This window comes from Triticum urartu, chromosome 3A (assembly GCF_056163025.1).
Source record: "Triticum urartu cultivar PI428250 chromosome 3A, HENAU_Tu73, whole genome shotgun sequence".
NCBI classification, from domain to species: Eukaryota; Viridiplantae; Streptophyta; class Magnoliopsida; order Poales; family Poaceae; genus Triticum; species Triticum urartu.
Window position 1 is genome coordinate 559,798,381 of NC_141875.1, and position 17,733 is coordinate 559,816,113.

Genomic DNA, 17,733 nt, shown 5'->3' on the forward strand with positions numbered 1-17,733 from the left:
GATTTAAATCATTTTCAGGATTTATTTAATTATTTTAATACAACATTATCCAGAACAGTGCTTGCTGACGTCATCATGACGTCAGCATGACGTCAGCAGTCAACAGAGGTGTTGACTGGTCAACTGACGTGTGGGACCCACTGGTCATTGACTGTTTAGCCTAATAAGTGTTTAACTAAACTAACTACTGTTTAATTAATCTAATTAGTTAGTTAGGTTAATCTAATTACGATTAATTAACTTAATTAATTCCTTAATTAATTAAATTATTATTAGCTATTTATTTATTTTATTTATTTTACATATTATTTTTAATTCCTATTTTTTTAACAAAACGTTCTGGGGCTGGGGCCCCCATGTCAGTGGCCCCAGGGGGCCTTAACGGGTGTGGGCGCATGGGCGCGCGGGTGCAGGAGGCTACGGGGCGCCCGTTAGCGGGCCGAGCCCCTGACCCAACGCAGCAGGGCATTGGCCAGGGGAGTCATCGGCCACGGCGGCCGGAGCGGCCAGAGCCGGGGCGTCGACAGAGAGGGGTTGGCCGCGGCGCGGGCCAGCAGCGCGGTTGGGGGGGCGGCGGAGCCGCGGCAGCACGGCAAGAGGAGGGCCGGGGCTTGCCGAGGCCGTGGGCGGTGCGGCCGGACCAGGACGACCCAAGCAGGGGCTCGTCGACGCAGGCAAGAGCGCCACGGGTGCGGTGGTCACCGCGAGTCCATGGCCGGAACGGGGCGTGTGTGCGGACGGGGGCGGGCACGAGCGCGCCCGTTGACACACCGGGCTGGGTCGGAGCTAGGCGCGTGCCGGGGCGCCGTTCAGGCACAGTGCGGGGAGGAGGAGGAGAGGTGCTCACGGGGAGGGGCGTGTAGGGGCTAGGCAGTGGGGGATGAGGAAGAGGGCGGAGACGACGGCGTCGAGGAAGCAGTCCGGCGACGCGGTCCTCGTGCGGCGGGGGCGAGGTAGCTCCGAGCGGGGTCCCGCGTCAGCGTGGTCGTGGACGGGTGGCGAGGGAGGCCGGATCCGCAGCAGGGCCCCCGGGATCCGTCCCCTCTCCGGCAAGGAGGCGGCTTGGCGATGGCGGAGCGGTGGTGGCGACGGGCGCCAGGGGCGGCGGGGTCTAGCAAAGGGGGGGGGCGTTGCGTCCCGATCTGGTTCGGGAGGGAGCGAGAGGAGCGAGGGTGAGGGGAGAGTGGGGATCGATCCCGATCCAGGGGAATCGGGGGAGGGAGTGGAGCGAGTGGCGGATTAGGGTTTCGGTTTAGTGGGGTTATGGGGGAGTGGGGGCCTGTCTGGGCCAGTGGGCTGGTCCAGTTGGGCCACGGCCCAGGGAGGGGGGTCTTCCATTTTTTTTCTGTTAGCTTTAGGTTTTAGTTTTTCTCTTTTGTATTTTCTCTTTTGTTTTGTTTTCTGTTTTTGTGTTTTCTTTTATTTCTTTTCTTTTCTGTTTTTAAATCATTTTAAATTACTTAGGCATTTTATAAAAATGGGTTTGCTGCACCATAATTACCTTTGTAATATTTGGCGCAACCAGAACATTTCAGTTTTATTATTTGAAAACTTTTGTTGTTTGCCTAATTTTGAATTTGGATTTGAATCGGTTTCGAACTAACTGGAGATTAGCAACTATAAACGAGGTCACGTGGCATCACTAGCAGAGGATCACTGTAGCTTAATTATCCGGGCGTTACAAGAGTTGAACTAGCTCTATAGGCTAGTTCAAATAACTATCCACTAGAGTTGAACTAGGTCTATAGGCAAGTTCAAATAACTTTACACTAGAGTTGAACTAGCTCTATAGGCTAGGTCAAGTAATTTTACACTCGAGTTGAACTAGTTCTAGAAGCTAGTTCAAATGATTTTACACAACTGTTGAACTAGCTCTACAGGCTAGTACAAATAATTTTACACTAGAGTTGAACTAGCTCTACAAGCTAGTTCAAATAATTTTACACTAAAGTTGAAATAGCGCTACAGGCTAGTTCAAATAGTTTTACACTAATCTTGAACTACCTCTACAAGGTAGTTTAAATAATTTTACACTAGATTTGAACTAGCTCTATAACCTAGTACAAATAATTTTACACTAGAGTTGAACTAGCTCTATAACCTAGTACAAATAATTTTACACTTGAGTTGTACTAGCTCTATAACCAAGTACAAATAATTTTACACTAGAGTTGAACTAGCTCTATAACCTAGTACAAATGATTTTACACTAGAGTTGAACTAGCTCTATGACATAGTACAAATAATTTTACAATAGAGTCGAACTAGCTCTATAGGCTAGTTCAAATAATTTTACACTAGAGTTGAACTAGCTCTATAGGCTAGTTCAAATAATTTTACACTAGAGTTGAACTAGCTCTACAAGCTAGTTCAAATAATTTTACAGTAGAGTTGAACTAGTTCTACAAGCTAGTTTAAATAATTTTATACTAGAGTTGAACTAGTTCTACAAGCTAGTTTAAATAATTTACACTCGAGTTGAACTAGTTCTACAAGCTAGTTCAAATGATTTTACACTACTGTTGAACTAGCTCTACAGGCTAGTACAAATAATTTTACACTAGAGTTGAACTAGCTCTACATGCTAGTTCAAATAGTTTTACACTAATCTTGAACTACCTCTACAAGGTAGTTTAAATAATTTTACACTACATTTGAACTAGCTCTATAACCTAGTACAAATAATTTTACACTAGAGTTGAACTAGCTCTATAACCTAGTACAAATAATTTTACACTTGAGTTGAACTAGCTCTATAACCAAGTACAAATAATTTTACACTAGAATTGAACTAGCTCTATAACCTAGTACAAATGATTTTACACTAGAGTTGAACTAGCTCTATGACATAGTACAAATAATTTTACAATAGAGTTGAACTAGCTCTATAGGCTAGTTCAAATAATTTTACACTAGAGTTGAACTAGCTCTATAGACTAGTTCAAATAAATTTACACTAGACTTGAACTAGCTCTACAATTTAGTTCAAATAATTTTACACTAGAGTGGAACTAGTTCTACAAGCTAGTTTAAATAATTTTATACTAGAGTTGAACTAGCTCTATAAATTAGTACAAATAATTTTACACTAGAGTTGAAATAGCTCTACAAGCTAGTTCAAATAATTTTACACTAAAGTTGAACTAGCTCTACATGCTAGTTCAAATAGTTTTACACTAATCTTGAACTACGTCTACAAGGTATATTAAATAATTTTACACTAGATTTGAACTAGCTCCATAACCTAGTACAAATAATTTTACACTAGAGTTGAACTAGCTCTATAACCTAGTACAAATAATTTTACACTAGAGTCGAACTAGCTCTATAACCTAGTACAAATGATTTTACACCACTTTTGAACTAGCTCTCCAAGGTAGTTCAAATAATTTTACACTAGAGTTGAACTACCTCTATAACCTAGTACAAATAATTTTACACTAGAATTAAACTATCTCTACAAGCTAGTTCAAATAATTTTACACTAGAGTTGAACTAGCTCTATAACCTAGTACAAATAATTTTACACTAGAGTTGAACTAGCTCTATAGTCTAGTTCAAATAACTTTCCACTGTAGTTGAACTCGCTCTATAGGCTAGGTAAAATAATTTTACACTCGAGTTGAACTAGTTCTACAAGCTAGTTCAAATGATTTTACACTACTGTTGAACTAGCTCTACAGGCTAGTACAAATAATTTTACACTAGAGTTGAACTAGCTCTACAAGCTAGTTCAAATAATTTTACACTAAAGTTGAACTAGCTCTACAGGCTAGTTCAAATAGTTTTACACTAATCTTGAACTAGCTCTACAAGATAGTTTAAATAATTTTACACTAGATTTGAACTAGCTCCATAACCAAGTACAAATAATTTTACACTAGAGTTGATCTAGCTCTATAACCTAGTACAAATAATTTTACACTAGAGTCGACCTAGCTCTATAACCTAGTACAAATGATTTTACACCACTTTTGAACTAGCTCACCAAGGTAGTTCAAATAATTTTATACTAGAGTTAAACTACCTCTATAACCTAGTACAAATAATTTTACACTAGAATTAAACTATCTCTACAAGCTAGTTCAAATAATAAAGTTGACCAAGCTCTATAACCTAGTACAAATAATTTTACACTAGAGTTGAACTAGCTCTATAGGCTAGTTCAAGTAACTATCCACTAGAGTTGAACTAGGTCTATAGGCTAGTTCAAATAACTTTACACTAGAGTTGAACTAGCTCTATAGGCTGGGTCAAGTAATTTTACACTCGAGTTGAACTAGTTCTACAAGCTAGTTCAAATGATGTTACACTACTGTTGAACTAGCTCTACAGGCTAGTACAAATAATTTTACACTAGAGTTGAACTAGCTCTACAAACTAGTTCAAATAATTTTACACTAAAGTTGAACTAGCTCTACAGGCTAGCTCAAATAGTTTTACACTAATCTTGAACTACCTCTACAAGGTAGTTTAAATAATTTTACCCTAGATTTGAACTAGCTCTATAACCTAGCACAAATTATTTTACACTAGAGTTGAACTAGCTCTATAACCTAGTACAAATAATTTTACACTAGAGTTGAACTAGCTCTACAGGCTAGTTCAAATAGTTTTACACTAATCTTGAACTACCTCTACAAGGTAGTTTAAATAAGTTTACCCTAGATTTGAACTAGCTCTATAACCTAGCACAAATAATTTTACACTAGAGTAGAACTAGCTCTATAACCTAGTTCAAATAATTTTACACTAGAGTTGAACTAGCTCTATAACCTAGTAGAAATAATTTTACACTACTGTTGAACTAGCTCTACAAGCTAGTTCAAATAGTTTTACACTAATCTTGAACTAGCTCTACAAGATAGTTTAAATAATTTTACACTAGATTTGAACTAGCTACATAACCTAGTACAAATAATTTTACACTAGAGTTGATCTAGCTCTATAACCTAGTACAAATAATTTTACACTAGAGTCGACCTAGCTCTATAACCTAGTACAAATGATTTTACACCCCTTTTGAACTAGCTCACCAAGGTAGTTCAAATAATTTTACACTAGAGTCGACCTAGCTCTATAACCTAGCACAAACAATTTTACACTAGAGTAGAACTAGCTCTATAACCTAGTTCAAATAATTTTACACTAGAGTTGAACTAGCTCTATAACCTAGTAGAAATAATTTTACACTACTGTTGAACTAGCTCTACAAGCTAGTTCAAATAGTTTTACACTAATCTTGAACTAGCTCTACAAGATAGTTTAAATAATTTTACACTAGATTTGAACTAGCTACATAACCTAGTACAAATAATTTTACACTAGAGTTGATCTAGCTCTATAACCTAGTACAAATAATTTTACACTAGAGTCGACCTAGCTCTATAACCTAGTACAAATGATTTTACACCACTTTTGAACTAGCTCACCAAGGTAGTTCAAATAATTTTATACTAGAGTTAAACTACCTCTATAACCTAGTACAAATAATTTTACACTAGAATTAAACTATCTCTACAAGCTAGTTCAAATAATAAAGTTGAACTAGCTCTATAACCTAGTACAAATAATTTTACACTAGAGTTGAACTAGCTCTATAGGCTAGTTCAAATAACTATCCACTAGAGTTGAACTAGGTCTATAGGCTAGTTCAAATAACTTTACACTAGAGTTGAACTAGCTCTATAGGCTGGGTCAAGTAATTTTACACTCGAGTTGAACTAGTTCTACAAGCTAGTTCAAATGATTTTACACTACTGTTGAACTAGCTCTACAGGCTAGTAGAAATAATTTTACACTAGAGTTGAACTAGCTCTACAAACTAGTTCAAATAATTTTACACTAAAGTTGAACTAGCTCTACAGGCTAGCTCAAATAGTTTTACACTAATCTTGAACTACCTCTACAAGGTAGTTTAAATAATTTTACCCTAGATTTGAACTAGCTCTATAACCTAGCACAAATTATTTTACACTAGAGTTGAACTAGCTCTATAACCTAGTACAAATAATTTTACACTAGAGTTGAACTAGCTCTACAGGCTAGTTCAAATAGTTTTACACTGATCTTGAACTACCTCTACAAGGTAGTTTAAATAAGTTTACCCTAGATTTGAACTAGCTCTATAATCTAGCACAAATAATTTTACACTAGAGTAGAACTAGCTCTATAACCTAGTTCAAATAATTTTACACTAGAGTTGAACTAGCTCTATAACCTAGTACAAATAATTTTACACTACTGTTGAACTAGCTCTACAAGCTAGTTCAAATAATTTTACAACAGAGTTGAACTAGCTCTATAACCTAATACAAATAATTTTACACTAGAGTTAAACTAGCTCTACAAACTAGTTCAAATAATTTTACACTAAAGTTGAACTAGCTCTACAAGCTAGTTCAAATAGTTTTACACTAATCTTGAACTACCTCTACAAGGTAGTTTAAATAGTTTTACCCTAGATTTGAACTAGCTCCATAACCTAGCACAAATAATTTTACACTAGAGTTGAACTAGCTCTATAACCTAGTTCAAATAATTTTACACTAGAGTTGAACTAGCTCTATAACCTAATACAAATAATTTTACACTACTGTTGAACTAGCTCTACAAGCTAGTTCAAATAATTTTACAATAGAGTTGAAATAGCTCTATAACCTAATACAAATAATTTTACACTAGAGTTGAACTAGCTCTACAAACTAGTTCAAATAATTTTACACTAAAGTTGAACTAGCTCTACAGGCTAGTTCAAATAGTTTTACACTAATCTTGAACTACCTCTACAAGGTAGTTTAAATAATTTTACCCTAGATTTGAACTAGCTCTATAACCTAGCACAAATAATTTTACACTAGAGTAGAACTAGCTCTATAACCTAGTTCAAATAATTTTACACTAGAGTTGAACTAGCTCTATAACCTAGTACAAATAATTTTACACTACTGTTGAACTAGCTCTACAAGCTAGTTCAAATAATTTTACAATAGAGTTGAACTAGCTCTATAACCTAATACAAATAATTTTACACCAGAGTTGAACTAGCTCTAGAAACTTGTTCAAATAATTTTACACTAAAGTTGAACTAGCTCTACAGGCTAGTTCAAATAGTTTTACACTAATCTTGAACTACCTCTACAAGGTAGTTTAAATAATTTTACCCTAGATTTGAACTAGCTCTATAACCTAGCACAAATTATTTTACACTAGAGTTGAACTAGCTCTATAACCTAGTACAAATAATTTTACACTAGAGTTGAACTAGTTCTACAAGCTAGTTCAAATAATTTTACACTAAAGTTGAACTAGATCTATAGGCTAGTTCAAATAGTTTTACACTAATCTTGAACTACCTCTACAAGGTAGTTTAAATAAGTTTACCCTAGATTTGAACTAGCTCTATAACCTAGCACAAATAATTTTACACTAGAGTAGAACTAGCTCTATAACCTAGTTCAAATAATTTTAAACTAGAGTTGAACTAGCTCTATAACCTAGTACAAATAATTTTACACTACTGTTGAACTAGCTCTACAAGCTAGTTCAAATAATTTTACAATAGAGTTGAACTAGCTCTATAACCTAATACAAATAATTTTACACTAGAGTTGAACTAGCTCTACAAACTAGTTCAAATAATTTTACACTAAAGTTGAACTAGCTCTACAGGCTAGTTCAAATAGTTTTACACTAATCTTGAACTACCTCTACAATGTAGTTTGAATAATTTTACCCTAGATTTGAACTAGCTCTATAACCTAGCACAAATTATTTTACACTAGAGTTGAACTAGCTCTATAACCTAGTACAAATAATTTTACACTAGAGTTGAACTAGCTCTACAAGCTAGTTCAAATAATTTTACACTAAAGTTGAACTAGATCTACAGGCTAGTTCAAATAGTTTTACTCTAATCTTGAACTACCTCTACAAGGTAGTTTAAATAAGTTTACCCTAGATTTGAACTAGCTCTATAACCTAGCACATATAATTTTACACTAGAGTAGAACTAGCTCTATAACCTAGTTCAAATAATTTTACACTAGAGTTGAACTAGCTCTATAACCTAGTACAAATAATTTTACACTACTGTTGAACAAGCTCTACAAGCTAGTTCAAATAATTTTACAATAGAGTTGAACTAGCTCTATAACCTAATACAAATAATTTTACACTAGAGTTAAACTAGCTCTACAAGCAAGTTCAAATAATTTTACACTAGAGTTGAACAAGCTCTTCAAGGTAGTTCAAATAATTTTACACTAGAGTTGAACTTCCTCAATATCCTAGTACAAATAATTTTACACTAGAATTAAACTATCTCTACAAGCTAGTTCAAATAATTTTACACTAGAGTTGAACTACCTCTATAACCTAGTACAAATAATTTTACACTAGAATTAAACTATCTCTACAAGCTAGTTCAAATAATTTTACACTAGAGTTGAACTAGCTCTATAACCTAGTACAAATAATTTTACACTAGAGTTGAACTAGCTCTATAGTCTAGTTCAAATAACTTTCCACTGTAGTTGAACTCGCTCTATAGGCTAGGTAAAATAATTTTACACTCGAGTTGAACTAGTTCTACAAGCTAGTTCAAATGATTTTACACAACTGTTGAACTAGCTCTACAGGCTAGTACAAATAATTTTACACTAGAGTTGAACTAGCTCTACAAGCTAGTTCAAATAATTTTACACTAAAGTTGAACTAGCTCTACAGGCTAGTTCAAATAGTTTTACACTAATCTTGAACAAGCTCTACAAGATAGTTTAAATAATTTTACACTAGATTTGAACTAGCTCCATAACCTAGTACAAATAATTTTACACTAGAGTTGATCTAGCTCTATAACCTAGTACAAATAATTTTACACTAGAGTCGACCTAGCTCTATAACCTAGTACAAATGATTTTACACCACTTTTGAACTAGCTCACCAAGGTAGTTCAAATAATTTTATACTAGAGTTAAACTACCTCTATAACCTAGTACAAATAATTTTACACTAGAATTAAACTATCTCTACGAGCTAGTTCAAATAATAAAGTTGACCAAGCTCTATAACCTAGTACAAATAATTTTACACTAGAGTTGAACTAGCTCTATAGGCTAGTTCAAATAACTATCCACTAGAGTTGAACTAGGTCTATAGGCTAGTTCAAATAACTTTCCACTAGAGTTGAACTAGCTCTATAACCTAGTACAAATAATTTTACACTAGAGTTGAACTAGCTCTATAACCTAGTACAAATAATTTTACACTAGAGTTGAACTAGCTCTACAGGCTAGTTCAAATAGTTTTACACTAATCTTGAACTACCTCTACAAGGTAGTTTAAATAAGTTTACCCTAGATTTGAACTAGCTCTATAACCTAGCACAAATAATTTTACACTAGAGTAGAACTAGCTCTATAACCTAGTTCAAATAATTTTACACTAGAGTTGAGCTAGCTCTATAACCTAGTAGAAATAATTTTACACTACTGTTGAACTAGCTCTACAAGCTAGTTCAAATAGTTTTACACTAATCTTGAACTAGCTCTACAAGATAGTTTAAATAATTTTACACTAGATTTGAACTAGCTACATAACCTAGTACAAATAATTTTACACTAGAGTTGATCTAGCTCTATAACCTAGTACAAATAATTTTACCCTAGATTTGAACTAGCTCTATAACCTAGTACAAATAATTTTACACTAGAGTCGAACTAGCTCTATAACCTAGTACAAATGATTTTACACCACTTTTGAACTAGCTCTCCAAGGTAGTTCAAATAATTTTACACTAGAATTGAACTACCTCTATAACCTAGTACAAATAATTTTACACTAGAATTAAACTATCTCTACAAGCTAGTTCAAATAATTTTACACTAGAGTTGAACTAGCTCTATAACCTAGTAGAAATAATTTTACACTAGAGTTGAACTAGCTCTATAGTCTAGTTCAAATAACTTTCCACTGTAGTTGAACTCGCTCTATAGGCTAGGTAAAATAATTTTACACTCGAGTTGAACTAGTTCTACAAGCTAGTTCAAATGATTTTACACTACTGTTGAACTAGCTCTACAGGCTAGTACAAATAATTTTACACTAGAGTTGAACTAGCTCTACAAGCTAGTTCAAATAATTTTACACTAAAGTTGAACTAGCTCTACAGGCTAGTTCAAATAGTTTTACACTAATCTTGAACTAGCTCTACAAGATAGTTTAAATAATTTTACACTAGATTTGAACTAGCTCCATAACCAAGTACAAATAATTTTACACTAGAGTTGATCTAGCTCTATAACCTAGTACAAATAATTTTACACTAGAGTCGACCTAGCTCTATAACCTAGTACAAATGATTTTACACCACTTTTGAACTAGCTCACCAAGGTAGTTCAAATAATTTTATACTAGAGTTAAACTACCTCTATAACCTAGTACAAATAATTTTACACTAGAATTAAACTATCTCTACAAGCTAGTTCAAATAATAAAGTTGACCAAGCTCTATAACCTAGTACAAATAATTTTACACTAGAGTTGAACTAGCTCTATAGGCTAGTTCAAGTAACTATCCACTAGAGTTGAACTAGGTCTATAGGCTAGTTCAAATAACTTTACACTAGAGTTGAACTAGCTCTATAGGCTGGGTCAAGTAATTTTACACTCGAGTTGAACTAGTTCTACAAGCTAGTTCAAATGATGTTACACTACTGTTGAACTAGCTCTACAGGCTAGTACAAATAATTTTACACTAGAGTTGAACTAGCTCTACAAACTAGTTCAAATAATTTTACACTAAAGTTGAACTAGCTCTACAGGCTAGCTCAAATAGTTTTACACTAATCTTGAACTACCTCTACAAGGTAGTTTAAATAATTTTACCCTAGATTTGAACTAGCTCTATAACCTAGCACAAATTATTTTACACTAGAGTTGAACTAGCTCTATAACCTAGTACAAATAATTTTACACTAGAGTTGAACTAGCTCTACAGGCTAGTTCAAATAGTTTTACACTAATCTTGAACTACCTCTACAAGGTAGTTTAAATAAGTTTACCCTAGATTTGAACTAGCTCTATAACCTAGCACAAATAATTTTACACTAGAGTAGAACTAGCTCTATAACCTAGTTCAAATAATTTTACACTAGAGTTGAACTAGCTCTATAACCTAGTAGAAATAATTTTACACTACTGTTGAACTAGCTCTACAAGCTAGTTCAAATAGTTTTACACTAATCTTGAACTAGCTCTACAAGATAGTTTAAATAATTTTACACTAGATTTGAACTAGCTACATAACCTAGTACAAATAATTTTACACTAGAGTTGATCTAGCTCTATAACCTAGTACAAATAATTTTACACTAGAGTCGACCTAGCTCTATAACCTAGTACAAATGATTTTACACCACTTTTGAACTAGCTCACCAAGGTAGTTCAAATAATTTTACACTAGAGTCGACCTAGCTCTATAACCTAGCACAAACAATTTTACACTAGAGTAGAACTAGCTCTATAACCTAGTTCAAATAATTTTACACTAGAGTTGAACTAGCTCTATAACCTAGTAGAAATAATTTTACACTACTGTTGAACTAGCTCTACAAGCTAGTTCAAATAGTTTTACACTAATCTTGAACTAGCTCTACAAGATAGTTTAAATAATTTTACACTAGATTTGAACTAGCTACATAACCTAGTACAAATAATTTTACACTAGAGTTGATCTAGCTCTATAACCTAGTACAAATAATTTTACACTAGAGTCGACCTAGCTCTATAACCTAGTACAAATGATTTTACACCACTTTTGAACTAGCTCACCAAGGTAGTTCAAATAATTTTATACTAGAGTTAAACTACCTCTATAACCTAGTACAAATAATTTTACACTAGAATTAAACTATCTCTACAAGCTAGTTCAAATAATAAAGTTGAACTAGCTCTATAACCTAGTACAAATAATTTTACACTAGAGTTGAACTAGCTCTATAGGCTAGTTCAAATAACTATCCACTAGAGTTGAACTAGGTCTATAGGCTAGTTCAAATAACTTTACACTAGAGTTGAACTAGCTCTATAGGCTGGGTCAAGTAATTTTACACTCGAGTTGAACTAGTTCTACAAGCTAGTTCAAATGATTTTACACTACTGTTGAACTAGCTCTACAGGCTAGTAGAAATAATTTTACACTAGAGTTGAACTAGCTCTACAAACTAGTTCAAATAATTTTACACTAAAGTTGAACTAGCTCTACAGGCTAGCTCAAATAGTTTTACACTAATCTTGAACTACCTCTACAAGGTAGTTTAAATAATTTTACCCTAGATTTGAACTAGCTCTATAACCTAGCACAAATTATTTTACACTAGAGTTGAACTAGCTCTATAACCTAGTACAAATAATTTTACACTAGAGTTGAACTAGCTCTACAGGCTAGTTCAAATAGTTTTACACTGATCTTGAACTACCTCTACAAGGTAGTTTAAATAAGTTTACCCTAGATTTGAACTAGCTCTATAACCTAGCACAAATAATTTTACACTAGAGTAGAACTAGCTCTATAACCTAGTTCAAATAATTTTACACTAGAGTTGAACTAGCTCTATAACCTAGTACAAATAATTTTACACTACTGTTGAACTAGCTCTACAAGCTAGTTCAAATAATTTTACAACAGAGTTGAACTAGCTCTATAACCTAATACAAATAATTTTACACTAGAGTTAAACTAGCTCTACAAACTAGTTCAAATAATTTTACACTAAAGTTGAACTAGCTCTACAAGCTAGTTCAAATAGTTTTACACTAATCTTGAACTACCTCTACAAGGTAGTTTAAATAGTTTTACCCTAGATTTGAACTAGCTCCATAACCTAGCACAAATAATTTTACACTAGAGTTGAACTAGCTCTATAACCTAGTTCAAATAATTTTACACTAGAGTTGAACTAGCTCTATAACCTAATACAAATAATTTTACACTACTGTTGAACTAGCTCTACAAGCTAGTTCAAATAATTTTACAATAGAGTTGAAATAGCTCTATAACCTAATACAAATAATTTTACACTAGAGTTGAACTAGCTCTACAAACTAGTTCAAATAATTTTACACTAAAGTTGAACTAGCTCTACAGGCTAGTTCAAATAGTTTTACACTAATCTTGAACTACCTCTACAAGGTCGTTTAAATAATTTTACCCTAGATTTGAACTAGCTCTATAACCTAGCACAAATAATTTTACACTAGAGTAGAACTAGCTCTATAACCTAGTTCAAATAATTTTACACTAGAGTTGAACTAGCTCTATAACCTAGTACAAATAATTTTACACTACTGTTGAACTAGCTCTACAAGCTAGTTCAAATAATTTTACAATAGAGTTGAACTAGCTCTATAACCTAATACAAATAATTTTACACCAGAGTTGAACTAGCTCTAGAAACTTGTTCAAATAATTTTACACTAAAGTTGAACTAGCTCTACAGGCTAGTTCAAATAGTTTTACACTAATCTTGAACTACCTCTACAAGGTAGTTTAAATAATTTTACCCTAGATTTGAACTAGCTCTATAACCTAGCACAAATTATTTTACACTAGAGTTGAACTAGCTCTATAACCTAGTACAAATAATTTTACACTAGAGTTGAACTAGTTCTACAAGCTAGTTCAAATAATTTTACACTAAAGTTGAACTAGATCTACAGGCTAGTTCAAATAGTTTTACACTAATCTTGAACTACCTCTACAAGGTAGTTTAAATAAGTTTACCCTAGATTTGAACTAGCTCTATAACCTAGCACAAATAATTTTACACTAGAGTAGAACTAGCTCTATAACCTAGTTCAAATAATTTTAAACTAGAGTTGAACTAGCTCTATAACCTAGTACAAATAATTTTACACTACTGTTGAACTAGCTCTACAAGCTAGTTCAAATAATTTTACAATAGAGTTGAACTAGCTCTATAACCTAATACAAATAATTTTACACTAGAGTTGAACTAGCTCTACAAACTAGTTCAAATAATTTTACACTAAAGTTGAACTAGCTCTACAGGCTAGTTCAAATAGTTTTACACTAATCTTGAACTACCTCTACAATGTAGTTTGAATAATTTTACCCTAGATTTGAACTAGCTCTATAACCTAGCACAAATTATTTTACACTAGAGTTGAACTAGCTCTATAACCTAGTACAAATAATTTTACACTAGAGTTGAACTAGCTCTACAAGCTAGTTCAAATAATTTTACACTAAAGTTGAACTAGATCTACAGGCTAGTTCAAATAGTTTTACTCTAATCTTGAACTACCTCTACAAGGTAGTTTAAATAAGTTTACCCTAGATTTGAACTAGCTCTATAACCTAGCACATATAATTTTACACTAGAGTAGAACTAGCTCTATAACCTAGTTCAAATAATTTTACACTAGAGTTGAACTAGCTCTATAACCTAGTACAAATAATTTTACACTACTGTTGAACTAGCTCTACAAGCTAGTTCAAATAATTTTACAATAGAGTTGAACTAGCTCTATAACCTAATACAAATAATTTTACACTAGAGTTAAACTAGCTCTACAAGCAAGTTCAAATAATTTTACACTAGAGTTGAACAAGCTCTTCAAGGTAGTTCAAATAATTTTACACTAGAGTTGAACTACCTCAATATCCTAGTACAAATAATTTTACACTAGAATTAAACTATCTCTACAACCTAGTTCAAATAATTTTACACTAGAGTTGAACTACCTCTATAACCTAGTACAAATAATTTTACACTAGAATTAAACTATCTCTACAAGCTAGTTCAAATAATTTTACACTAGAGTTGAACTAGCTCTATAACCTAGTACAAATAATTTTACACTAGAGTTGAACTAGCTCTATAGTCTAGTTCAAATAACTTTCCACTGTAGTTGAACTCGCTCTATAGGCTAGGTAAAATAATTTTACACTCGAGTTGAACTAGTTCTACAAGCTAGTTCAAATGATTTTACACTACTGTTGAACTAGCTCTACAGGCTAGTACAAATAATTTTACACTAGAGTTGAACTAGCTCTACAAGCTAGTTCAAATAATTTTACACTAAAGTTGAACTAGCTCTACAGGCTAGTTCAAATAGTTTTACACTAATCTTGAACAAGCTCTACAAGATAGTTTAAATAATTTTACACTAGATTTGAACTAGCTCCATAACCTAGTACAAATAATTTTACACTAGAGTTGATCTAGCTCTATAACCTAGTACAAATAATTTTACACTAGAGTCGACCTAGCTCTATAACCTAGTACAAATGATTTTACACCACTTTTGAACTAGCTCACCAAGGTAGTTCAAATAATTTTATACTAGAGTTAAACTACCTCTATAACCTAGTACAAATAATTTTACACTAGAATTAAACTATCTCTACGAGCTAGTTCAAATAATAAAGTTGACCAAGCTCTATAACCTAGTACAAATAATTTTACACTAGAGTTGAACTAGCTCTATAGGCTAGTTCAAATAACTATCCACTAGAGTTGAACTAGGTCTATAGGCTAGTTCAAATAACTTTCCACTAGAGTTGAACTAGCTCTATAACCTAGTACAAATAATTTTACACTAGAGTTGAACTAGCTCTATAACCTAGTACAAATAATTTTACACTAGAGTTGAACTAGCTCTACAGGCTAGTTCAAATAGTTTTACACTAATCTTGAACTACCTCTACAAGGTAGTTTAAATAAGTTTACCCTAGATTTGAACTAGCTCTCTAACCTAGCACAAATAATTTTACACTAGAGTAGAACTAGCTCTATAACCTAGTTCAAATAATTTTACACTAGAGTTGAACTAGCTCTATAACCTAGTAGAAATAATTTTACACTACTGTTGAACTAGCTCTACAAGCTAGTTCAAATAGTTTTACACTAATCTTGAACTAGCTCTACAAGATAGTTTAAATAATTTTACACTAGATTTGAACTAGCTACATAACCTAGTACAAATAATTTTACACTAGAGTTGATCTAGCTCTATAACCTAGTACAAATAATTTTACACTAGAGTCGACCTAGCTCTATAACCTAGTACAAATGATTTTACACCACTTTTGAACTAGCTCACCAAGGTAGTTCAAATAATTTTACACTAGAGTCGACCTAGCTCTATAACCTAGCACAAACAATTTTACACTAGAGTAGAACTAGCTCTATAACGTAGTTCAAATAATTTTACACTAGAGTTGAACTAGCTCTATAACCTAGTAGAAATAATTTTACACTACTGTTGAACTAGCTCTACAAGCTAGTTCAAATAGTTTTACACTAATCTTGAACTAGCTCTACAAGATAGTTTAAATAATTTTACACTAGATTTGAACTAGCTACATAACCTAGTACAAATAATTTTACACTAGAGTTGATCTAGCTCTATAACCTAGTACAAATAATTTTACACTAGAGTCGACCTAGCTCTATAACCTAGTACAAATGATTTTACACCACTTTTGAACTAGCTCACCAAGGTAGTTCTAATAATTTTATACTAGAGTTAAACTACCTCTATAACCTAGTACAAATAATTTTACACTAGAATTAAACTATCTCTACAAGCTAGTTCAAATAATAAAGTTGAACTAGCTCTATAACCTAGTACAAATAATTTTACACTAGAGTTGAAATAGCTCTATAGGCTAGTTCAAATAACTATCCACTAGAGTTGAACTAGGTCTATACGCTAGTTCAAATAACTTTACACTAGAGTTGAACTAGCTCTATAGGCTGGGTCAAGTAATTTTACACTCGAGTTGAACTAGTTCTACAAGCTAGTTCAAATGATGTTACACTACTGTTGAACTAGCTCTACAGGCTAGTACAAATAATTTTACACTAGAGTTGAACTAGCTCTACAAACTAGTTCAAATAATTTTACACTAAAGTTGAACTAGCTCTACAGGCTAGCTCAAATAGTTTTACACTAATCTTGAACTACCTCTACAAGGTAGTTTAAATAATTTTACCCTAGATTTGAACTAGCTCTATAACCTAGCACAAATTATTTTACACTAGAGTTGAACTAGCTCTATAACCTAGTACAAATAATTTTACACTAGAGTTGAACTAGCTCTACAGGCTAGTTCAAATAGTTTTACACTGATCTTGAACTACCTCTACAAGGTAGTTTAAATAAGTTTACCCTAGATTTGAACTAGCTCTATAACCTAGCACAAATAATTTTACACTAGAGTAGAACTAGCTCTATAACCTAGTTCAAATAATTTTACACTAGAGTTGAACTAGCTCTATAACCTAGTACAAATAATTTTACACTACTGTTGAACTAGCTCTACAAGCTAGTTCAAATAGTTTTACACTAATCTTGAACTAGCTCTACAAGATAGTTTAAATAATTTTACACTAGATTTGAACTAGCTACATAACCTAGTACAAATAATTTTACACTAGAGTTGATCTAGCTCTATAACCTAGTACAAATAATTTTACACTAGAGTCGACCTAGCTCTATAACCTAGTACAAATGATTTTACACCACTTTTGAACTAGCTCACCAAGGTAGTTCAAATAATTTTACACTAGAGTCGACCTAGCTCTATAACCTAGCACAAACAATTTTACACTAGAGTAGAACTAGCTCTATAACCTAGTTCAAATAATTTTACACTAGAGTTGAACTAGCTCTATAACCTAGTAGAAATAATTTTACACTACT